Raw genomic sequence first — 26,468 nt, 5'->3', positions numbered from 1 at the left:
TGAGCACTTCAATAACAACATGCTCCTCTGTTTTCCCGTAATATTATCGAATCACGAACATTTCTGCCAGCCCAATTCCCTGTGTACCTGCTGTGGTTGTTTATTTAAAACCGCCTGCCGTCCTCGCCATCTTCCTCAAACAGTAAATCTTTCAACTGGTCCCGCCCACTGTTTAAAACCCTCTACCCACGTGCTCTCTCTCCCAATTAGCTAAGGATTAGGAACTGCCTACCCTTGCATCCCTCTTCCCATTTACCAACTACGTTTCCCAAAATGCATGTCTACAATCAGCGTTACATCAAACTCATTTCTTAGATGTGTGTTTAAAAGGTGCTGCCACATTTTCCAATCCATGTTTGAAATAATATGTGCCAATTCAATGACACTTGCGATGAACTGTGGTCTTTATTTCGACTAGTGGATTTTTAAAGTTACTTTTCATTTTTTTCTTTGTATACCATTCTTCTTCGGCGGGTGCTCTCCCTGGGTGGGGCTATAGTTATGAATTTTCAATTGGTGAAGGGATGCACACCTCTTTAGCATGTTTCTTTAATTGTCCCACATTTGTCTTTCCTTAGTTCCATTTGCGTGCAGAGAGGTCTAGGCCTGCCCCACTGCCATCAGTTACAATGAGCTTTTATGGGATGGGACTACATCTAGCCCCAAGGAACCAATCGCACAGCATCATGCCGCCCCTGGCGTGCATGTTTTTTCCAATTTTTTTTAACCATTTCTCCTTTATGTTCCAGTTTTTTCTCCATAGTTTCAATTTCACTTAAACCATTTTATTCTCACTTTTGTCCAAATCCACAAACCGAATGCAATGCCAATTTTCAATTTTCTAATATTCCAACTGTGCCTCAGGCCTCTTGAAAGAATACGGATAATGCCATGTTCATCACAAGCAGTCTTTATTTGTGTAAAACCCAATGCATTTCGGGCCTCTGCGTGCCCTTCCTCGGGGGTCACTGCAATTAATAGTAAAACAATAATTATTAACACTAAAGTTCTCAATACATGTATTGTTGCAACACACTTACATCAATGCTACACTTTTTACTACAATGTCTGTCCACCTATTACATGCTTTTCCTTTCATTTCTCCCCATCTAATGTATACATCGCACGCCCATCGTACATCCACATCTATCTTTCACCCTGACTGTCTGTCCTGATCCAACAATAAACGCTTTTCATGTTATCCCAATACACGTGCCTCCCCTCACCATTAACCTCCTCTAATCCCTTTTTGTCAGCGTTTAAGAATCCCCAAATGAAAACATGTTCCTTCGGAAAGTGCTGCTGCAAATAACAGTTGTAAAGGATTATAAACACACATCTTGCACAACTTGCACAATTTCCTGTACATTTCTCTGAGCACTTCAATAACAACATGCTCCTCTGTTTTCCCGTAATATTATCGAATCACGAACATTTCTGCCAGCCCAATTCCCTGTGTACCTGCTGTGGTTGTTTATTTAAAAACGCCTGCCGTCCTCGCCATCTTCCTCAAACAGTAAATCTTTCAACTGGTCCCGCCCACTGTTTAAAACCCTCTACCCACGTGCTCTCTCTCCCAATTAGCTAAGGATTAGGAACTGCCTACCCTTGCATCCCTCTTCCCATTTACCAACTACGTTTCCCAAAATGCATGTCTACAATCAGCGTTACATCAAACTCATTTCTTAGATGTGTGTTTAAAAGGTGCTGCCACATTTTCCAATCCATGTTTGAAATAATATGTGCCAATTCAATGACACTTGCGATGAACTGTGGTCTTTATTTCGACTAGTGGATTTTTAAAGTTACTTTTCATTTTTTTCTTTGTATACCATTCTTCTTCGGCGGGTGCTCTCCCTGGGTGGGGCTATAGTTATGAATTTTCAATTGGTGAAGGGATGCACACCTCTTTAGCATGTTTCTTTAATTGTCCCACATTTGTCTTTCCTTAGTTCCATTTGCGTGCAGAGAGGTCTAGGCCTGCCCCACTGCCATCAGTTACAATGAGCTTTTATGGGATGGGACTACATCTAGCCCCAAGGAACCAATCGCACAGCATCATGCCGCCCCTGGCGTGCATGTTTTTTCCAATTTTTTTTAACCATTTCTCCTTTATGTTCCAGTTTTTTCTCCATAGTTTCAATTTCACTTAAACCATTTTATTCTCACTTTTGTCCAAATCCACAAACCGAATGCAATGCCAATTTTCAATTTTCTAATATTCCAACTGTGCCTCAGGCCTCTTGAAAGAATACGGATAATGCCATGTTCATCACAAGCAGTCTTTATTTGTGTAAAACCCAATGCATTTCGGGCCTCTGCGTGCCCTTCCTCGGGGGTCACTGCAATTAATAGTAAAACAATAATTATTAACACTAAAGTTCTCAATACATGTATTGTTGCAACACACTTACATCAATGCTACACTTTTTACTACAATGTCTGTCCACCTATTACATGCTTTTCCTTTCATTTCTCCCCATCTAATGTATACATCGCACGCCCATCGTACATCCACATCTATCTTTCACCCTGACTGTCTGTCCTGATCCAACAATAAACGCTTTTCATGTTATCCCAATACACGTGCCTCCCCTCACCATTAACCTCCTCTAATCCCTTTTTGTCAGCGTTTAAGAATCCCCAAATGAAAACATGTTCCTTCGGAAAGTGCTGCTGCAAATAACAGTTGTAAAGGATTATAAACACACATCTTGCACAACTTGCACAATTTCCTGTACATTTCTCTGAGCACTTCAATAACAACATGCTCCTCTGTTTTCCCGTAATATTATCGAATCACGAACATTTCTGCCAGCCCAATTCCCTGTGTACCTGCTGTGGTTGTTTATTTAAAACCGCCTGCCGTCCTCGCCATCTTCCTCAAACAGTAAATCTTTCAACTGGTCCCGCCCACTGTTTAAAACCCTCTACCCACGTGCTCTCTCTCCCAATTAGCTAAGGATTAGGAACTGCCTACCCTTGCATCCCTCTTCCCATTTACCAACTACGTTTCCCAAAATGCATGTCTACAATCAGCGTTACATCAAACTCATTTCTTAGATGTGTGTTTAAAAGGTGCTGCCACATTTTCCAATCCATGTTTGAAATAATATGTGCCAATTCAATGACACTTGCGATGAACTGCGGTCTTTATTTCGACTAGTGGATTTTTAAAGTTACTTTTCATTTTTTTCTTTGTATACCATTCTTCTTCGGCGGGTGCTCTCCCTGGGTGGGGCTATAGTTATGAATTTTCAATTGGTGAAGGGATGCACACCTCTTTAGCATGTTTCTTTAATTGTCCCACATTTGTCTTTCCTTAGTTCCATTTGCGTGCAGAGAGGTCTAGGCCTGCCCCACTGCCATCAGTTACAATGAGCTTTTATGGGATGGGACTACATCTAGCCCCAAGGAACCAATCGCACAGCATCATGCCGCCCCTGGCGTGCATGTTTTTTCCAATTTTTTTTAACCATTTCTCCTTTATGTTCCAGTTTTTTCTCCATAGTTTCAATTTCACTTAAACCATTTTATTCTCACTTTTGTCCAAATCCACAAACCGAATGCAATGCCAATTTTCAATTTTCTAATATTCCAACTGTGCCTCAGGCCTCTTGAAAGAATACGGATAATGCCATGTTCATCACAAGCAGTCTTTATTTGTGTAAAACCCAATGCATTTCGGGCCTCTGCGTGCCCTTCCTCGGGGGTCACTGCAATTAATAGTAAAACAATAATTATTAACACTAAAGTTCTCAATACATGTATTGTTGCAACACACTTACATCAATGCTACACTTTTTACTACAATGTCTGTCCACCTATTACATGCTTTTCCTTTCATTTCTCCCCATCTAATGTATACATCGCACGCCCATCGTACATCCACATCTATCTTTCACCCTGACTGTCTGTCCTGATCCAACAATAAACGCTTTTCATGTTATCCCAATACACGTGCCTCCCCTCACCATTAACCTCCTCTAATCCCTTTTTGTCAGCGTTTAAGAATCCCCAAATGAAAACATGTTCCTTCGGAAAGTGCTGCTGCAAATAACAGTTGTAAAGGATTATAAACACACATCTTGCACAACTTGCACAATTTCCTGTACATTTCTCTGAGCACTTCAATAACAACATGCTCCTCTGTTTTCCCGTAATATTATCGAATCACGAACATTTCTGCCAGCCCAATTCCCTGTGTACCTGCTGTGGTTGTTTATTTAAAACCGCCTGCCGTCCTCGCCATCTTCCTCAAACAGTAAATCTTTCAACTGGTCCCGCCCACTGTTTAAAACCCTCTACCCGCGTGCTCTCTCTCCCAATTAGCTAAGGATTAGGAACTGCCTACCCTTGCATCCCTCTTCCCATTTACCAACTACGTTTCCCAAAATGCATGTCTACAATCAGCGTTACATCAAACTCATTTCTTAGATGTGTGTTTAAAAGGTGCTGCCACATTTTCCAATCCATGTTTGAAATAATATGTGCCAATTCAATGACACTTGCGATGAACTGCGGTCTTTATTTCGACTAGTGGATTTTTAAAGTTACTTTTCATTTTTTTCTTTGTATACCATTCTTCTTCGGCGGGTGCTCTCCCTGGGTGGGGCTATAGTTATGAATTTTCAATTGGTGAAGGGATGCACACCTCTTTAGCATGTTTCTTTAATTGTCCCACATTTGTCTTTCCTTAGTTCCATTTGCGTGCAGAGAGGTCTAGGCCTGCCCCACTGCCATCAGTTACAATGAGCTTTTATGGGATGGGACTACATCTAGCCCCAAGGAACCAATCGCACAGCATCATGCCGCCCCTGGCGTGCATGTTTTTTCCAATTTTTTTTAACCATTTCTCCTTTATGTTCCAGTTTTTTCTCCATAGATTCAATTTCACTTAAACCATTTTATTCTCACTTTTGGCGGCATGATGCTGTGCGATTGGTTCCTTGGGGCTAGATGTAGTCCCATCCCATAAAAGCTCATTGTAACTGATGGCAGTGGGGCAGGCCTAGACCTCTCTGCACGCAAATGGAACTAAGGAAAGACAAATGTGGGACAATTAAAGAAACATGCTAAAGAGGTGTGCATCCCTTCACCAATTGAAAACTCTCTCTCGTGTCGCCAGACCCCAGGACTCTCTCGCATAGCGGCTTCTCTGCCCGGGTGAGGTGTGCGTACGAGGGTGCTCTCCGTCATCTTAGCTGCTCCGGCCTCGTCCTTCTCCACCTCACCTCGGGACCGGATCTCACATCAGGGAGGAACAGGATTCACAACGGGAATATCACAAGCCAAGGCAGGTTTCTCAGCGGAGAGTCACCAAAAGGCTAAAAACTCCACCGCACCCTGGGGGCAGCACGCTGACTCCGGGCAAAGTCGGTAATGGGCCCGGACACAACACCGGAATGGGGGGCTAAGAATCATGCACCGCCCTCGACCCAGCTGCATCACACTCCCCACATGGTTCTCCGCCAGTTGGGCTGGGTCGGCACTGTCGCCATCGGCAATCAGGTCTTCAGTTCCCTTCGGCCGAGTCCTCACCATCACCAGAGGCCGCTGTTGTTGCAGTCGCGGCCGGCCACTCTCCGCACTCGAGACCCCGGTCCCAGCTCCGTGAAGGCCTCAAAACAGTCGGGGACACTCCAACGGGTCTGCAGCAAGCAGAAGTCTCAGGAGCAAGCGGTAAGTGAAAGTGACTCTTCGCCTACATGTAGATGCCATTGCAGCTCAGGATAAGTGCCAGGATGTATGTGCGGGGTGAGGAGGCTCACAGAGCCGAGCGGTTACGCAGCCATCTCGATCGCCATCTTGGCTCCTGCCCCCGCTTGAAAGCAAGATTGATGATTCTTTGCTTTCAAAATATAATGTTCATAAAAAGCAGGAAAAAAACATTTTGATAAAGTACTGTAAAATTTCAGGTGCCGTTGTTTTGCAGGCATCATTTAGTAATGCGTTGATGCATGCTAGTATTTCCCAAAAATATTCATAATGGAAAATCAGTGTAACCAGTTTCAATAAGATAATGGGAAACAAAAATAAACAAGTATTGGCAAAGCCTGTAGGTTTGAAATTGGTGGTCAGCTTTTTTGTTTTGTCAATGTGACTTGTTTTAGCATGGTTTTTGACCTTATTAGTGTGGGACCTGCTGGGCCCTCAACATTATAACAAACATTGGCAAAAGCAAAGAATTGTTTTTAGGTCTCAAAAAGCACATAGTGCCACATAGTTACTGGCACTGTTCAAAACCATTTGTGAGGAGCTATGCTCCTTGTGAAAGAGCAGAATGCTGTCACTCACAGTGAAGTCAGTCGAAACAGAGAGACAGGCAGATTGTTAATAAACACAAAAGGTTATTGTCAACGCCAGCCAAATTAGGGGCCCAATTATTAAAGAAAGTCTCAAAAGTGCACCTATGGTATATGTCCTTGCATTAAGTGCAGCTATACGTCTTTCGTGAATTCCCAAGAATTTACAGAAGTAGGACAAGAAATAGTACTCCTACAAAATATTTGTGAACTGCATTTTAGCATGAGCAAATACACATGTGTAGATTTCCTCATGCGAATACCTGAGTGTTTGCAAGCTCACGTTCCCTCCAACTACTTTTTTCACCAACTCTGGAAGAAGGTTTACGTCTACCATTGTCAGGAGTACATTTCCAACATTTCCCAGTACGGTAAATGATTATAGAAGAGTTGTTGAAAAACATTTAAACAAGCAAGTTAGTAGATTTGCACAGACTCAAAAGGGCATTCTAACCCTTGAACTATTGCTTAACACTACCTTCAGCCCCAGTATGTATACCTGCGGAACCGCGGCAACATAAGGGGATTGCAAGTATTCAAACACTACTACGAGCCCTGACATATTCAGAGAGGCTATATCATAGATCTTATATAATGATATTGCTGCCATAATTTGCTGCTGCACTACATGGCACCCAAGGGCAAGTGGATTGTGTTACAGGACAAGTAGGTTTATGAAGCAACCTGCCCCATGGACAAGTAGATATTTTACTAAATTCCACACCCCTGGTTCTATGGTTATCAAAGACCACTAAAACCACCCCTGGATTAGTGTACGGTGCATCACTTAAATAAGTGTGCACCATATACTAAGCGCCAGCCTCCTACAAATGCCAAGAGTCAATATCGTTCAGATACTGTTTCTATTGACAAAATGCACTTTTTCTATCTTGAAACCCTTCTTATGCACTATTGCACTATTATTTGTGTTTATGAAATGTTCATTTGATGATGTATCTGCACATAGCAGTGTGCTTGTAGTTATGTAACTAGAAACAGTAAACCCTGTGTATATTTTCCAAGGCTATTCAGATCAAAACTAGAGAGCTCCCCAAATAAAGGAGCAAAGGTACCTTGCCCTCTAAAACTACCAAACTTATCATGGAGGCACTATTAAAACACATGCAAACCAGGTTCCCCACACAGGCTAAAAAACGTAATAAGGTTTGCCAAGAATGGCACGCACACATGAAGGCACATACTTTCTTTGGCCAGATAAGGGAACTATTTTCATAACAGATTTTAGAGTAAGGATGCCAACGTTTTACCTCTAAAACCTGAGAATATAAAAAACAGGATCGATACAAAATGAACATTACAACCAAAAACAACAGTGTCACCTGATCAACATATCATGCAGTTTTACATGAATCAAATATCAATATTACAGTACGCGCACAGCCAGGCCTAGAGCCTGCATCCGACATGAAATCAACAGGGCACATCTTCAATGTTTTGAGCAGGGGGAACTGGTTCAAGGATAAGACTGCGATAGTCGGCCCATCGCTTCCATATTTTTGGGTGTTTCTGAGTGCAGCCGCGTGCCTTAAAAATTGGGATTTCAAGTCCCATGGAAAAGTCAAGTTCACGCTTCCAGGCCCCAATCGAGGGCGGTGAGGTTGCCTTCCATGCCCTGGCAATGTTGTACTTAGAAAGGGTAAGTCATAGGAATAGCAAATGGCATTTATATCTGTTCCCTCCAATTTCGTCAGTGATATGAAGCATGGTTAAGCGCGGTGAATGTGGGATATCCCACCCCAGAACCTCGGAAAGGTAGGTCGGCACCCAAAGCCAGAATCTTGCCAGGGCTGAGCATTCCCAGACCGTGTGAAGGAAGGTGCCCTCGGCTGAATCGCACCAGAGACAAGAGGGGGAAGCGATCATCCCATCATGCCAGAGCCAATATTGGGTAAAGTATGCTCTATGGAGGTATTTAAATTGTATGAGTCGAAGACTTGCTGCTATGCCCACGCCACATGGGGATTCCAAAGCCTGCCCCCAGTCATCTTCATCGAGGGAACCCAAGTCACTCTGCCAAGCCTCCCTAGTCCTATGAAGAGTATTATGACTATGAATGATCAGGGTAGGATATAGTGCAGTGATTTTGTGAGCCCCCATCTCGCCCATGAACACCTTGGTCTCAATGGACTAAAGTCGGGAATTGTATCTTGTCGTGTGAGACAGGGGGAAAAGGCATGGCAAAATTGAAGGTATTTGTAGAATTGGGAATGGGGCATTTGAAAGTCAGCCTGCAATTGTTAGAATGGCTTGACCGCTAAGGACATCCCCGATTATAGATATTCCGATAGCATCCCAGCCTTGGAACCCAGGAAGCTCGAGTAGCTGCGGCAGAAGAGCATTGCGCCAAAGGGGTGTTTCTTTGGTAAGTTTACCCCACCAACGGATCTTATGCAAAGCCTGTCACCAGATCGCAAAGACAGCTCTGGTCGCGGGCGGCAACACGCCAAGCGCAAATGAGGGAACTTTTGACACTAGCGCAATTGAACCCTTTAGAACACATATAGAATCCAAATACAAAGGTCAAAAGAAAGTAAAGAGAGAGGCATTATTAGAACTATGGGCCATCTTCGAGGAAGCGCAGATAACCAGTCCTGCACTACAGATAGCAAACATGGCATCAGCACCTCCCCCACAATATGCAGTTATGTAGGTACTCTTGCCTGCTCTCCATTCATTAGGATACTTAAATCCATCAGTGGAAGAAGCCGGCGGCACCCCTCCTGAACAATGAATGGAAGGTTACCAGGCCAGAAGGCCAAGGTAGTCCCTGCGCAACCCCAATTCGGTGCAAGTGCTCCCAGAAGTTCAACCCCCGTCTGTTGCATCCAACACTTAGCAGCACTGAGAACACTTACCCACACTAGTCTAAGTGAACACATACGAGTGACAGGGACGTTTGTAGCGGTTCTAGACATTGACCCAACTAGCAGGAGTGAGGAAGGGGACCCCAGTCTCCCAGGAACTGATGACGAGTAAGAGAATTCGGGACTTGCCCAGCCAATGTTTCAGAGGTAAAGGAGCTCTTCCACTGGGCATGAATGAAAACTATGGCACAATCCTGCACATTTCGGCTATGCAATGGAGCCCCTCCACGCTGATGGATATGTACTGGCAGTGCAGTAAGTGTGCCTACACTCAACTTGTCCCCGGAAGGTGCAGACTCAGTTCTCTCATCACCACACACATCCCGACCCTGGTCATTCCTGGAGAAGAACTATCAGACTTGTTCCAGCACCCGCTAGAAAGAAAGACAACCCTGCTGCATTAGGGTCTTGAAAAAAGAACTACGGTTGTTTTGGATGGGCTCAGTACAAGAATATTCCAGAAGAATTCAGACTCTTCTCAGACTCACAAGAATCGAGGGGAGGGCCCATATCCTTCTTCACCGTACAGACAAAAGCTAACGCCAATCAAGGAAGAACTGAGAGCAATCTGCCTCATGGTGATGCAGCATCATTATGTGTGAGACTTAATGACTGCAATGGAGGGAGGGGTGTGTGCCAAGATTGGTGTGTCCTGCTGCACATTTATCCCAGGGAATGACCTGGGTAATGGGGCATTGACTCTTGCCATCCAAGCACTGCACCATTTACAAAGAGACATGAATGAGGAGAGAGGTGGCACTAAAGATGATGGGTTCTCAAATTGGTTCTCCTGACTACCCTGGTGGCATTCCAGGTTGTGCACATCGTTATTGTAAGTTTTTATCATATTCTTGTTAAGTTTGTGGATCCGGGCAATTGGGGATTTCCTGCTTTAAAAACGCATTCATCAAATTGAGTAAAATGCAAGTAACTCGGAAAGTAATAATTGTTGAAACTGAAGAACAAAAGTCATCCAATAAAATAACTGTCACAAAGTATTGGTTAGATAGTGCTGTTTAAAAGTCAACTGGAGGTAGGAACTTTAATGCAGAAAAAGTTGATGTCAGTATGAACATTTATACATTCATTTGTGAAAACAAAATAAAATCTTTTTTTTTTTAAATCTCTTTATTCGCATCAGGTTGGTACATAGGAGCGAACAGTCACTTAGCGTGCAGAGAAAATCAGCGACAGTATTAACAGGAATGCAAAATGAAACATGGTTAGATGTGACCAACAATATGATGAGCGGAGCAACACATTCTAGAAACTCCATTTTTCCGTTTTCTAGTTTGACAATAATACGTACAAGTACACAGGCGATGCAAAGAGATAAATAAAATGCAAAAAAAACATCAACTAGAGAGATGTCTACAAGGGAGAGAGAGCGGACAACAACACATCGATCATGACAAGGTGGTAATAACGGCTGCATGGGTGACCATAGGATGTCGGGGTAACCAAGAAGTGAGTGTAAGCAGAACAGGCACGGCAAACAGTAGCCAATTTCAGCACAGTAGACAATGCAGGCCAGCCGGGGGAAGAACAGCTAACCCACCCCCTCCGGCACCAGAGAGCTTGCCGCCTGGGACTGTGCCGCCTGTGTTAGCTTGCTAATGTACTGTCTGTAGGGGCCCCAGATGTCGACTGGGCGCGAGGCGGTTGGGAGCTGTGCGGAGTATTCCACATTGTTTATGTTACACTGGGCCAGACTGCGGAGCCATGTCTTCGAGGTGGGAATGCGCTTAGAACCCCAGAGCATAGCAATTTCCCTTTTTGCAAGCAGAAAACCAATGGCAGCCAGTTTCCTCGTGGTGCTGGGAAATTCAACAACATACCCCATCAATGCAATCTCGGGCAGGGGACTCAGGACACAATCTAAAATGCTACCCAGTATGTGGTGTACCTGCAACCAGTAGTCCTGCAGTTTGGGACACGTCCATGCAAGGTGGGCAAAGTCAGCGTGTGGGGCATTGCATTTGGGACAGTGATGCGGCCTTGACGGGTCAAGTCTGTGAGCCAAGGCAGGTGTGAAGTACAGCCTCCGCAAGAACTTGAAGTGAATCAGTTTGTGTCTGGTGTTGATGGAGACGTCTTTGGTGGCCCGGCAGCAAGCGGACCATTGGTCGTCAGTAATGGGTCCGCCCAGATCCGCCTCCCACGCTGCACGTACCCGTGTGTCTGAGGCAGGAAGTGCAAGCCACACATATTTTGTACAGTTTTGACACAACATGCGCACTACTGGGGGACTGTATCAAGAAGGTCAGGGCCTCCAAGTCGTCGGGAGGGAGCGGGAAAGAAGGAAACTGTGTTCTGAGCATGGACCTCAACCGGGTAAGAACGAACGAGTCCATGAACGTCCGATCGGTAAAACGGTGGTCCTCCGAGACCGAAAAGACGTGTCCCTCCGGGAACAAATCTCCTAGGGTGTTAAGCTGGTACTTGGAAAGAGTACGACAGACCACCGCTTCAGAAGTGATAGGGAGCCAGTGGGGGTTCGGGAGTGGGAGGGCTGGTGAGTATAACACCTCCTTCCGGAGCAGGCGACGCAGCTGTATCCAAGCCCAGGAAGTAGTGGAGGCAGTCTGGATATCACGAGGGTCACGGGGCAGGCCCTTGGGCAGTAGCATCCCGAGGGCAACAGGCCACGCCATGTCCGCTTCCGGCCGCAAATGGGGTATCCGGGTGAAACCAGGGGTGTGCGTAAGCGCACTGGGCAATAAGATAGTAAAGGTGAAAGTCCGGTACTCCAAAACCGCCCCGTTCATAGGGCAGAGTCAGGGTTCGCCAGGAGACTCTCGGGTTCTTGTCTCCCCAAACCAGCCGCAGCAACAACGAGCGCAGCTGGGTGAAGAAAACCTTGGTCAGTGGGATCGGCAAGTTGTGGAACAGGTATAGGAAACGGGGAAGCACCACCATCTTAATGATAGCTATGCGTCCTGCCATGGAAAGAGGAAGGCGAAGCCAGTGGGCGAGGCTATCTTCCAGAAAGTCCAAGGCCCGACCGTAGTTCAGGCGGACCATGGAGACTGTATCCAGGTGTATGTGGATACCGAGATACTTCACCGAGTCCGCGTTCCAGTCGAGTGGGAATGGACTGTCCCAACGAACTGTGGCGGGCGTAAGGGGGAAGATATCAGACTTGCGCCAGTTGATACGGAGGCCAGAGTACTCCCCAAACCGGGTTATCTCGAGGAGAAGGGGTTCCAGGTTCGTCTCAGGAAACCGGACATAAAGTATGGTATCGTCCGCATATAAAGAGACGCGGAGCGGACCAGTACGAAACTGGAGGCCACGATGCAAATGCCGCTCCTGAAGGTGTCGGACCAAAGGGTCCATGGCTAAAATATACAACAGCGGGGAGAGAGGGCAGCCCTGTCGGGTGCCCCTCGAGAGGGGGAAGCTATCAGAGATAGTGCCATTAAGGCGTAGTCTCGCCCGAGGGGCGGTGTAGAGCAGTTCTACAGTGGCAATGAACATCGCGGGCATGCCCATCCGCCGCATGACGGACAGAAAGAAAGGCCACTCCAGGGAGTCAAAGGCCTTCTCAGCGTCCCAAAAAACCGCCGCCGCCGGGGTGTCCGGGTCTATTCTGTGTAGGACAGAAAAAAGAGTTCTAAGGTTAAGGGAGGTGGAGCGGTGGGGGACGAACCCGGATTGGGCAGGGGAAATAATCTGTTCCATCAGGAGCGACAAGCGAATTGCGAGAACCTTGGCCAAGATCTTGTAGTCAAGGTTGAGCAGCGATAGGGGCCTGTAAGAGCCACAGAGGGACGGGTCACGACCAGGCTTGGGCAGCAGCACGATCACCGCCTCTCGAAGTGTGGGAGGCAAGACGCCGGTTTCCAATGCCTCTGAGTACATCTCCACAAGGTGGGGCACCAGCTCGTCTTTGAACTCCTTATAGAAGTCAGCCGAAAAGCCGTCTAGCCCAGGAGCCGAGGAGCCCCTCAAGGCGTCGATAGCCTCAATAATGTACTCGGGCGTGATGGGATCGGCAAGGAAATCCTGCATGCCCTTCTCCAAAAACACCATGGCGATCTCATCAATGTATGGGCCAGGATCACGACGGTCATCAGGCAAGGAGGAGGCGTATAACGTTTTATAAAACAAAATAAAATCTTTGTTGAAGAATTCTCCTGTTGTGAACTCCACGTCAACTCTGACTAAGAAATACATTGTCAGGTGGGCTCAGACCTGAGGTCCTTGATTGACAGGTCACAGGTGGGATGTCATGTAGTCAGCAGACAAACGCACAAACAGTAAATCCCAGAGCAATGCCACAGATAGGGGCAACGATTGCACAATGGTCCAGGGAGATTAGCCCCAATAAAGCACACATGACAAGTGGAGTGCACACGTTTACAAAACATCATAAAGTAAGATTCCATAAGTTAGGAACACATTGCCAATCAGGACACAGCACGCACATAACTCGCAGTGATCACATGCTCCCCATACCGGACATCTGGACACGTTACCCAACTGGCCGCATTGTCTCAAAAGTAGGTCAAGGCCCACTTGGATTCCTCATCCAATACATTAATTTATGACTCCAAAGACAGAAGTTCACATTCCTTACCAAAAAAGAATCGCCTGAATTATTTTATTGCATTCAATGAACTGCATAAAAACATGTTAGACCGATTGTAAATCGAGACAGCCCACAGACCCTATGCCTGTGGCTGATCTCCTGGCTGCATTATTTAATTAAGCGAACTGTTACTATTTTGCCAAATGCCTCTTGTCTCTTGTTTTCCAAGGTTTTTTATGCTCAACCAAAATAGCAATTTCCTAATTATGAATTTTAGCAATTCACAATTAGGAAAGTGCTAAATGGCATGTATGGTCGCTGGGCAGCCAGATGTAGTGTCACAATTTGCTATTACTTAAAGTGCGAAGGCAGTTGCAAATAGCGAATGCGCTAACAAATGATCGAAACAGCTTCCTAGTTTGGGTAAGGACCCCACAAATAGGAAGTGCTGCCCATGAGAACAGGCAGAGTGAGGAGGAGAGAACTGCTGCACATTCAAACTTGAAGTTTTCCGAAAAAGAACTGGAGATACTAACCGAGGAGGGCTGAAACAACCATGAGCAGCTGTTTAGCCGTGCATTTATGACTGTGCCTGAGACCCAGAAACGCAAAATCAGGAAGGACATGCAGCAGAAAATTAACAATGTAGATATGACACAGAACTCGGTGGATGAAATACGGAAGAGGTGCTATGATCTCCGATCTCGCACCAAAGAAAGGGTGGCAACACGCCTGAGTGAGTCCCAGGCAACAGGAGGTGGTCCCTCAACTGTACTCCCACCCACTATACTGGAAGCAATGGTACGGACTACACTGGAACCAGAGACAGTAGTTGGGTTTGACAGCCTTGACACTTCTGCACCTGTACCATCTCCAAGTAAGTGTACGTTTATAAAACTGTATACTACATGCATGTAAAACTAGAACTGATACATGCAGATCAGTATAGGAACATTACATAGTTACAATTATGGTGCATCATGGAACTTGAAGTCAAAAAGTAACACACTGTAGTCCGTGTCAGACATTTATTAAATCAGATTGTACAAATAAAGACAAATATGTTCCCCATATAATGACATTAATAGCATGTCCATTCCCCAAATAGATGCACTTGCTGATGAAATGGAATGCCCAATTGATGAGGGAGGAGGACAGGCAAAAATGGTGGAGGAAGAATCAGTAGTGTTGGAGAGTCTGCTCACACCACCTTGTGGCCTCTCAAGTGGTGCATCTTTTGCCCCACTGCCACCATCATTTGAGGATGAGGATGCCATCCAGCTGCTCACTCCAATCCTACCACCAGTTGACAGGCACAGACACCGGCATACGACAGTACATGCTTGTAGGCACTGTGATATTTCATATGTACACCAGCCTTCTGGGTCCCAGGTAACTGCAGAACAGCAAGCGCCATTCAGCGGGGAGAAGGCATCCATGCTGCAGATTCAGCACCTGCAGCACAAACAAATTAAAATGAACAACAGAAAATTGCCTAACATTCAGCATGCAATTTCAGTGGGTTTCAATACAGTGGACAACCTAAGTGTCCTAGAGAAACTATGCACACAGATGGCAGAGGACACTAGCAATCAGAGGCGAAGAGAGAGGAGCTGTGCTGTAGATATGGGTGCCTTAACAAGGTCCATTGGAAGACATGCACCTGCTGCCTCAGCCTTATCAAAGCATATTGTGACACTACAGGTCGAAATAGGGCACTTCAGAAGGGATGTGTCCAGAGGCCTTGGCAAGATTACCACTGTAGTGGAAGCCATAAAGAGAGTGCGCGTTGCAAGCGGGGTGGGTGAAGGGCAACCTGATAGTTAGGCATTGTCCTTCGTCAGCAACATCTCTTCCACAGAAGCATGTGTGCTGCGATGCAGTAGTAGCCGTACTCCTGCACCTAAAACATAGTGGCACGTCCTATTCTGGAAAAGTCACAAAAAAATCAGAAAGTGGCAACATTGTTTGGTTTCTTTTAGGTTGGTGCTGTAACCAACTTACATGTTGATCTCATGTTGCATACATTTATGTGTAAGACAGATTGTTTGGAAGGAGTTGTGAAACACCTGACATTAAAGGTATCTTCATTTTAGTAAATCAAACTATTGTGGAACCATTTATTTCACTTTGCGGAACTAACCCTGACTTACTGTGCAAAGTGATGTGTGGTAATGTGGCCCCGGAACCTCCTGTCCTCCACTGCTCTGCTGGATGCTGAACTGGTGGGCCATGTTGTTTATCCTTAGAATCAGATTCCAACACTGCAATGTGTAGGTCTCTCCTGCAGGCAATGTTGTGTAGTATGGCACATGTTGCTACCATCTTACAGGCAAATTCTGGGGCATATTGCAGGGCACCCTCACTCTTATGTAGGCAGCTAAACTGTGATTTTAGGAGCCCAAATGTCCACTCAATGACAGTTCTGGTGCGACGATGTGCAGTGTTATATCTCCCGTCATTCTGAGTAGTGGGAGAGAGGTAGGGTGTGACAATCCAGGAATGTAGGGCATACGCACTGTCACCTGAAAAACATACATTAGTGTGAGACAACATACATTATGTGTGGATTGGGCAATTACAAATCTGTTTTGACATGTATTTTCAGTACCTAATAAATATTCGTCATCAAAATTCCCTCTTACCAGTCGTCTGTAAATTCCGCCGAGACTAAACATGAAGGAGTCATGGGTGCTCCCTATACATTTTAACACAATATCAGTGATAATGTTGTGGGCATTGAATACCACTTGAATGTTAAAGGAATAAGTACTCTTCCAGTTCCTAAAAAGATATTCAGTATGGGATGGTAGCCATATGGGCACATGTGTCCCATCTATACACCCTATGACATGGGGAAATGTGGCAATCCAGTAAAATTAAAATAATTTACTTTGAATTACCGGTGCATTCCTGGGCATGTATATGTGGTGGTGGATGTAAAGAAGCATGGCTTCTAGGAATCTCCTGAAGAAACGCAAAAGCTCACTTTGAGACACTGCTCCTGCAACAGCTATCACATCCTGGTAACTTCCACTGGATAATAGGTGTTCGACACGGTTAATCACTCGGTATTTATGCAACGGCTAAAGGCAATTGGAATTCGGGACACCGCACTAGCCGTGGCTAAATTGGTCAAAGACCACAGCTTCTCGCTTGTATCTTACGCCGCTGATCCTCAAATTATAATTTCTATTTCATCCACGGAAAATACGCTGTTGGCTAGGTTTCACAGCTGTCTTGAGCACATCATGAAATGGATGCACCGTAACTATTTAAAACTAAATACTGATAAGACGGAGGTTATGGAATTGTGCACTGGTCCTCCCATCTGGAACTTTGCGTGGTGGCCGGCAGTGGCAGGAGTCTCTCAGGTACCAGTGGCCAAAATGAGAAACCTAGGCGTTGTATGTGATGTTCAGCTTTGCTGGCCAGATCAATCAGGTAACCTCGACCTGCTACTTCACTCTAAAGATACTGGGGGAGATTTTACCTTTTCTCCCACTGGAGCTGAGGGAAATGGTTGTGGTAGCACTCATTCTCTCTCGCATAGACTATTGCAACGCCTTTTACCTAGAGGTCAACAAGCGGCAATTATCCAAACTGCAATCTTTGCAGAACGCTGCAGCCAGAACCTTGCTGAATATTCCAAAATATAATCACATATCTGTGGCTATTAGGAATCTCCACTGGCTCCCAGTTAAAGAGCGGATTGAATTCAAGGCATTATGTCTTGTTCATAAAGCCCTATTCCAATGGTACACCCCGGACGCTCACTGAGATCAGCCAATCAAGCACTGGTTAATGACCCTAAAATCAAGAAGGCAAGATGGGGAGGCAGATGTCTCTCCCATCTAACTTCCAAACTTTAGAACAAACTACCTCTGAACATCAGGGCTCAATCTGTCCATTCACAATTACGGGGCTCATTGAAAACCTGGCTCTTCCGTAAACAGTAGGGACCTGAACTCTCCTGGTTTAGTTGCATTTCTTTGCTACCCCATCACCAAGACGCCTCGGCAATCGAGCGCTTTATAAACCTTTACTTACTTACTTACAACACCTGCACGTGGGTGGGGACGGAATTGCTGCGCAGAGTACTGCTTTCTAAATGTGGCTTTAAACTGGCTATAATATCCAGAATTACATTGCCACTTAGTCTGTATTGGTCATATATTTCTCACCCTGTTTGTTGGAATAGGGTCAGTCTGGCTTGGAATTCCTTTCTTGTGCTCCCTCCGCCTCTGCTGAGCAGCCAGTATGTGCATCCTCCTTGCAATCACCTGATGCATTTTGGGTCTGCTTTTATACTTTGAACCCTGTTACCACAAGGTTTTAATCAGTGTTAAATTACATGAGCAAACGGCTATTTTTGCGACTGCCTCTAACATGACATTTGCGATTCGCTATTTTGATTCCATATTTGCGATTCGCTATTTCTGGTCGCTATTGTTACCGACTCACAAACCGGTCGCATCACTATTTGTGCTTTCCGAATGGATTTCGTACATTGAGATAAGCCTTTTATGCATTTGCAAACCACCTTGTGACCGATTTGAGAGTCGATATTCTTTCGTACATCTGGCCCCTAGTAGCACATATGCAGTAAATTGCTTTTGGGCACAGTTGCATTGTGTGTCCTCCAAAGATGTAAAACTCTTCCCCACATGGCTCTGATACACCAGGAGCACTGGGATGAGTTCCTTTCCTGGAATGAACGCAGCCAAATGAGTGAAAATAATGTGCTTGCACACTCCCTAAGTGCGGGAACGTAATCCGAGGACACAGATCATTACAGCACCTCCTTTTACCGAAAGACCACTGTATCAGCAATGGAGTTCTTGTTTTGCCTCGATTCCTGGCATAACATTCATGTAACAAACATGGTGATATGATCTGGGGGGCCCGCACAGAGCTGCATGGGTATAACTTCAAGCCCCCTGGCACAAGAAATCAGTCAATGCGCCAATATGAATTACAAATCCAATTGGACTGCAACTCATACACGGCCCACTGGGCAATTCTGTGCAGGAAATTAACCGCCTGATTCATGAAGCTAAATTGCACTCGCAAAGGGCAAGATTCTCAGAATCTTGCCTTTTGCGAGTGCAATTTTTGCATTTGGGATTCATCATCCCAAATGCAAAATTCGCTATTAAAGAATTCGCACATTTGCGAAGAATTGCATTTAAGGAATCTCTATTTGAGATTCCTTAAATGCAATTCATGAATCATTTTAAAATTGCGAAATTGCAATTTTGGGCCGCTATTTACCGAGAGGATCATACCTCGTGGTAAATAGCAAAAACTTAGAAAAATGCATTTAAATGCATTTTTCTAAGTTGCATGTTACACACACACATGTCCTTTGGACATGTGTGTGCGCAACACCAATGTAGATTACATTTCAGGGGTGTTACAGGGTGTCCTTTGGACACCCCTGCACCCTTGAAATCGCATCCTTATTTGCGATTAGCTAATTGCTAATCGCAAATAAGGAATAACTCCCCATGCATTCCTATGGGCCTGTAGGCCCATAGGAATGCATGGGGAGTTATTCCTTATTTGCGATTAGCAATTTGCTAATCGCAAATAAGGAACATGTAGGAATCACAATATTTTTTGCAATTCCTACATGAATCCCGTTTTGCAAGTCCTTAATAGCGATTCCTTATGAATCGCTATTAGGGGCTCGCAAAACGGGAGAATGATGAATCTGGCTGTTAGTCCCTTAAGATTAGTTGAAATACACAGTGCAAAACTAAACCCTCTTTCGCCAATAAATAACACACTCTCAACAGCACTAAGTAATAGGAGAGGTACTTATTTATTTTACAATCCTTGTCTAGTGCATCATATATGAGCAGTAACCACATTGAATGCAAAAAGGTAAGCTGCATCATTGCTCGTTATGGTCAGCGAAAATAGCATGAATATTACTCACATGGTTAGTGAGTTCTTAACATCCTAACTCCCTAAAGCAATTTGTAGGTGCTATGCTAAATTTGAGATGAATAAGAAAATAGCAAGCATTTTTGTTTCCGTTTCTTAACATGGGTCGTACACGATGCCTGTTTTTGTTAAGAAAATAGCAACTCAGCTAATCTCTCTTATAACTTTTCCCAGGAATGAAAAACAGTGCTAGGCTCAAGGCCACTTCACTGCCCAGTTCCTGGCGTAGCCTCCGACTGAGGCTGGTTGGCACTGCAAGCAGGTGTGACCTCTGGCTTGATAGTCCTAGGGTGAAGCTCCTCTACCTGTTTTTTTTAGAAATCTGATTGCCAATTTTATCTTATATTTATAAAATAACACTGCGCTTGCAGACAATAAAGCTTCAGCAAGACTAAACAAACATATCGAGAAATATATTATCTCGATTCACATATTAATCATATTCTCCTATAACTATAAACAATAAAAACATGTCAGCTAATACCATGATGTTATGGCGGCGCCCACAACTGAAAACAATCAAATATGCCAGCCTACATAGTAAGTATTGTATGGTATTGTAATTGCATTTATATAGCTCTTACTACCCCTGATGAGGTGTTAAAGTGCTTTTTCGGCAAGTTGCACGCTACTCCGGAACCCATAAAGGATTAGTGTTGAATTAGTATACTGAAATATGAAAGTCATTTGAGTGGTGGATAGTTTAGTCAGTTATTTGGATTCAGAAGATAGTGGAGGGATAGAAGAGGGAAAAAGGTTTGCATTTATGTAGCGCGTGTTACCCCTGATGGAGTGTTAAAGCGCTTTTTTGACAAGTAGCATGCTACTCCGGAGCCCAAAAAGGATTAGTGTTGAATTAGTATAGTGAAATATGAAAGTAATTTGAGTGGTACATATTAGTCAGTAATTTGGATTGAGAAGGATAGCGAACAGATAGAAGAGGCAAAAAGGTTTGCATTTATACAGCCCTTGTTACCCACAATGGGGTGTTGAAGTGCTTTTTTGGCAAGTAGCACGCTACTCTGGAACCCATAAAGGATTAGTGTTGAATTAGTATAGGGAAATATGAAAGTAATTTGAGTGGTGGGTATGTTAGTTAGTTATTTGGATTGAGAAGGGTAGCGGAGGGATAGAAGAGGGAAAAAGGTTTGCATTTATATAGCGCTTGTTAACCCTCATGGGGAGTTGAAGCACTTTTTTGGCGAGTAGCACGCTACCCTGGAAGCCATAAAGGATTAGTGTTGAATTAGTATAGAGAAATATGAAAGTAATTAGAGTGGTGGATATGTTAGTCAGTTATTTGGTTTGAGAAGGGTAGCGGAGGGATAGAAGAGGGAAAAAGGGTTGCATTAATATAGTGCTTGTTACCCCTCATGAGGGGTTGAAGTGCTTTTTCGGCGAGTAGCACGTTACTCTGGAACCCATAAAGGATTCGTGGTGAATTTGTATAGTGAAATATTACATTTGAGAAGTGGACATCTTAGTCTGTTATTTTGATTGAAAAGGATAGTGGAGGGATAGAATAGTGAAGGATTTAGACTTATTTTTTGTTTTTTTTGTTTTGGAGGTCATAGCAGTAGGAGGGGGCTTGCGATGAGCAAAAAGGTATTTGGAGGGGAAGAGTCAGAGGGAAGAGTTTAGAAAGGCTTGTTTGGGGGATCGGTATAGTAAAAGAGGTGTCAGATGATGCAAGAAGGGGAGAGTCTAGAAAGGGTTATTTTGGGGATCATAGTAGTTGTATGGGGTTTGAGATGAATGAAAGAGTGTATGTAGAGGATATATTGATAGAGGTATAGGGTGAGAAATAGGGTAATGCATTGGAAAGAGTAGTAGAAAGAGGTTTGAGATGAGTCAGAGAGTTGAGGTAGAAGATATATTGAAAGAGGTATAGGTTAAGAATAGGCTAGCGCATTGGATATGCTGAATTAGAAGAAAGTAATAAATATATAGATCCATAAGTACATGGAAAGTCTATAGCTGCATAAAGTAAGTGAGTATATGTAGATTAAAGATATCGATAGAGGTATAGGGTGAGAAATAGGGTAGTGTATTGGAAAGAGTAGTAGATAGAGGTTTGAGATGAGTCAGAGAGTTGAGGTAGATGATATATTGAGAGAGGTATAGAGTAAGAACTAGGGTAGTGCATTGTATGCATTTTTAGGAGAAAAGTAATAAATATATAGATTAAAATACATGTAAGGTATACAGATGCATAACGGAAGTAAGTATATGTAGATTAAAGATGTATTAGATAAACTCTGGTTTTCAAGTGTTGTACTTGATTCTTTTTTTAAAACATAATTATTGTACATGTTTATACAAAGCAAAACACATATATAGGTACATATCTATAATACAAATAAATGTTCATATACAGAGGGATATGCTGTATATTTCTGTTTGGGTATGGTGCTTATGTGGGGAAGAGCCAATTCTTAAGTAGTTTTCTGTAGATAAGGTGGTGGTCCGTGGATGTTATGTTGGGGGGTAAAGAGTTCCATAGTTTGGTTGCTGGAACAGAGAAGGATGTGCCACCCATGTTTTTGTTCTTGTATCTTGGGATTTTGAGGCGAGTTGCCACTCTAGAGAGGAGGTTCCTTTGTTGAATGTGTTTGGTGATTTTATTCCTGATGAAGAGCGGTCCCATTCCATGTATCGCTTTGTGGGTGGTGATACAAAGCAGCTTGAACGTAGATCTTCTGGCACTTGGTAACCAATGCAGGGCTTTCAAGGCAGGGGAAATGTGGTCTTGTGGTTTGATATGCAAGAGTAGTCTGGCAGCCGAGTTCTGAAGGCGTTGTAGGCTTTTCCTGGTTGTTAAAGGTGATCCATGGTAGAGGCTATTGGCATAAGTTTGCCTGCACAAATGTCCTACCACCCAGCATTCCCCTTGATCTCCCGAGTAAAATGGTGCCTCACTTGTGTGAGTGGGCTAAAGGCCTTTGACTGGGAAGAGCCAAAAATATAGGGATTAAAGCTATAGCACTGCGAGTTCTAAGCGCTACATTTAAAAAAAAAGATTTTAGCTGATTCTGCATTGGACAGCCACACAAGTGAGGTATCATTTTACTCGTGGATCCCCCAACGTTTTCTACCCAGAACCCCCTGCAAACAAATTTAGCTGAAAAAATCATTTTTTCCACACATGTTTGTGTGGTATCACTGTCCTGGCACAAATGTCTTAGCACCTAGCGTTCCCCTTGATCTCTCCGCTCTACCGCTCTACATCTACCTCTCTCTCTCTCTACCTCTCTACCCCACTCTCTACACCTCTCTAACTTGCTACCTCTCTTTACCTCTCTATCTCTAGCTCTACCTTTACATCTCTCTACCTCTCTCTCACCACCCCTCTCTCTCTGCCTCTCTCTTTACCTTCCTACCTCTCTCCACCTCTCTACCTCTCTCTCTACCTCTTTCTGCCCCTCTCTCTCTACCTCTCTACCTCTTTCTGTCTACCTCTCTACCTCTCTCTACCTCAGTTCCTCTCTCTACCTCTTTACCTCTCTGTACCTCTCTACCTCCACCTCTCTCTTTACATCCTCTACATCTCTACCCCTCTCTCTCTACAGTTCTATACCTCCCTCTACCTTTCTACCTCGCTCTACCTCTCTACCTCTCTCTCTACCTCTCTGTCTACACCTCTCTCTCTCTACCTCTGCTTCTCTACCTCTCTACCTCTCTCTGCCTCTCTACATCTACCTCTCTACCTCTCTCTCTACCTCTATCTCTCTACCTCTACCTCTCTCTCTCTCTACCTCTCTCTACCTCTCCACCTCTCTCTACCTCTCCACCTCTCCCTACCTCTCTACCTCTCTACACCTCTCTACCCCTCTCTAGCTCTCTCTCTCTCTCTCTACCTCTCTCCCTCTACCTCTCTTATGCTCTACTTCTCTACCTTTCTCTCTCTACCTCTCTCTTCTTCTCTACCTCTCTGCCTCTCCCTCTCTGCCTCTCTGCCTCTCTCTCTCTCCCTACCTTTCTCTCTCTACCTCTATCTCTACCTCTCTCTACCTCTCTACCGCTCTCTACAGCTCACTATCTCTCTCTACCTCTCTCTACCTCTCTAACTCTCTCTCTCCCTCGCTGTCTCTCTCTCTACCTCTCTCTATCTCTCTCTCTACCTCTCTCTCTTGCTACCACTCTCTCTACCTCTCTCTCTACCTCTCTCTACCTCTCTCTCTACCTCTCTCTCTACCTCTCGACCTTTCTCTCTCTGCCTCTCTACCTCACTCCCTCTTTACCTCTCTGTACTGCTCTACCTCTCTATCTCTACCTCTCGCTACCTCTCTACCTCTCTCTACACCTCTCTACCTCGCTCTACCTCTCTACCTTTCACTCTACCTCTCTGTCTCCACCTCTCTACCTCTCTCTCTACCGCTCTCCCTCTACCTCTGCTTCTCTACCTCTCAACCTCTCTCTACCTCTCTACTTCTCTCTGTCTCTCTACCTCTATACATCTACCTCTCCACCCCTCTCTCTACCTCTATCTCTCTACCTCTCCCTCTATCTATCTACCTCACTCTCTCTCCACCTCTCTCTACCTCTCTCTCTCTCTCTCTCTACCTTTCTCTCTCTATCTCTCTCTTCCTCTCTACCTCTTTCTACCTCTCTACCTCTCTCTCTACCTCTCTACCTCTCTCTCTACCTTTCTCTCTCTACCTCTCGATCTCTCTCTACCTCTCTACCTCTCCCTCTCTCTCTCTCTACCTCTCTCTCTGCCTCTACCTCTCTACACCTCTCTACAGCTATCTACCTCTCTTTACCTCCCTCTCTCTACAGCTCTCTACCTCTCTCTACCTCTCTAACTCTCTCTCTACCTCTCTCTACCTCTACCTCTCTATACCTCTCTCTATCACTATCTCTATCTCTCTCTACCTCTCTACCTCACTCTCTCTCTCTACCTCTTTACCTCTCTGTACCTCTCTACCTCCCTCTACCTCTTTCCTTACCTCTCTCTCTGCCTCTCTCTACCTCTCTCTACACCTCTAGACCTCCATCTACCTCTCTACCTCTGTACCTTGCTCTACCTCTCTCTACCTCTGTCTCTACCTCTCTCTCTACCTCTGCTTCCCTGCCTCCCAACCTCTCTCTACCTCTCTCTGCCTCTCTACCTCTCTACATCTACCTCTCTATCTACCTCTATCTCTCTACCTCTCCCTTTCCCTTTCCCTCTACCTCTCTACATCTCCCTACCTCTCTACCTCTCTCTCTCTACCTCTCTCTACCTCTCCACCTCTCTCTCTCTCTCTACCTCTCTACACCTCTCTACCTCTCTCTCTCTCTCTATACCTCTACCTCTCTTATGCTCTACCTCTCTACCTTCCTCTCTCTTTCTACCTCTCCACCTCTCTCTCTCTACCTCTCTCTCTACCTTTCTATCTCTACCTCTCAATCTTTCTACCTCTCTCTCTCTACCTCTCTCTACCTCTACCTCTCTACACCTCTCTACCTCTCTACACCTCTCTTCCTCTCTCTACCACTCTCTCTCTACCTCTCTACACCTCTGTACCTCTCTCTACCTCTCTAACTCTCTCTCTACCTCTCTCTCCCTCTCTTTCTCTCTCTCTAGCTCTACCTCTTTATACCTCTCTCTATCTCTATCTCTCTCTCTACCTCTCTACCGCTCTCTCTCGCTACCTCTCTCTCTACCGCTCTCTCTACCTCTTTCTTTACCTCTCTCTCTACCTCTTTCCACCTCTACCTCTCTCTCTCTACCTCTACCTCTCTCTATCTCTCTCTCTCGCTACCTCTCTCTCTACCTCTCTCTCTACCTCTCTCCTTCTACCTCTCTCTCTCTACCTCTCCCTACCTCTCTACCTCTCTCTCTCTCGCTACCTCTCTCTCTACCTCTCTCTCTCTACCTCTCTACCGCTCTCTCTCACTACCTCTCTCTCTACCTCTCCCTCTATCTCTCTATCGCTCTGTCTCTATCTCTACCTCTCTTTCTCTGCCTCTCGCTACCTCTCTCTCTACCTCTACCTCTCGCTATCTCTATCTCTCTCTCTACCTCGCTACCTCTCTCTCTCACTACCTTTCTCTCTCCACCTCTCTCTCTACCTCTCTCTCTCTCTACCTTTCTCTCTCTCCCGCTCTCTCTATACCTCTCTCTCTACCTCTCTATCTACCTCTCTCTCTCTATACCTCTCTCTCTACCTCTCTACCTCTCTCTCTACCTCTTTATCTCTTTCTCTCTACCACTCTACCTCTCTCTACCTCTCTACTTCTCTCTACCTCTCTCTCTCTACCTCTCTACACCTCTCTACCTCTCTCAAGTCAAAAGTTTTATTTGTTAAAGAACTCCTACAGAGGTCCACAAAATGCATCAATACAGCAAAATAAACAATTTTAAATAAAAAACGAAATATATTTCCCTTTTTTTCCCTAAAATACAACAATAGATTACAAAGTGCGAAAGAAGCGTGAATATGCTTTTCATACAGTACAAACTTCATCGAGGTCCACCCATCAGACAACATAACCTAATAGCGAGAGTTTAAGTATTTCCTAATAAATAGCCAGAAAAGTTTTTAAAAATTGGAATATCCTATAACAGACCATTTCATTTGGTGGGGATAAAGCAAATATGCTGGCCTGCTGGCCCAAATGCATATTAAATTTAATAAACGATGGTCTTAAAAACATACGCTTTGCCCTTTGTCATTCCGGACACACAAATAGGACATGATTAAGATCCTGGATTTGAGTATGACACAATTTGCAAATTCTCTCCTGTCTCTGGATTTTATCCCAAATGCCAGAAACATCTCTTAAGGGCAACAGATTAATTCTTAG

General features: G+C 44.6%; 1 long non-coding RNA gene across 1 annotated transcript in view; it reads right to left on the bottom strand.

The window, feature by feature from the left end:
- Window positions 1–14,738: 14,738 nt before the first annotated feature.
- LOC144799748 (uncharacterized) overlaps window positions 14,739–26,468 on the bottom strand; it is a 55,321-nt gene continuing 43,591 nt past the window's right edge. Inside the window, exons 2-3 of the long non-coding RNA XR_013603867.1 lie at window positions 15,878–16,249; window positions 14,739–15,179 (exon numbers count right to left, since the gene is read on the bottom strand). This is a non-coding gene — a long non-coding RNA (uncharacterized LOC144799748). The remainder of the gene's footprint in view (window positions 15,180–15,877; window positions 16,250–26,468) is intronic.

The sequence above is a fragment of the Lissotriton helveticus genome, chromosome 1_2 (genome assembly GCF_964261635.1).
Source record: "Lissotriton helveticus chromosome 1_2, aLisHel1.1, whole genome shotgun sequence".
In the NCBI taxonomy this organism is placed as follows: Eukaryota; Metazoa; Chordata; class Amphibia; order Caudata; family Salamandridae; genus Lissotriton; species Lissotriton helveticus.
Note: the sequence above shows the minus strand (reverse complement) of the source record. Positions and strands in the feature narration are given on the sequence as shown.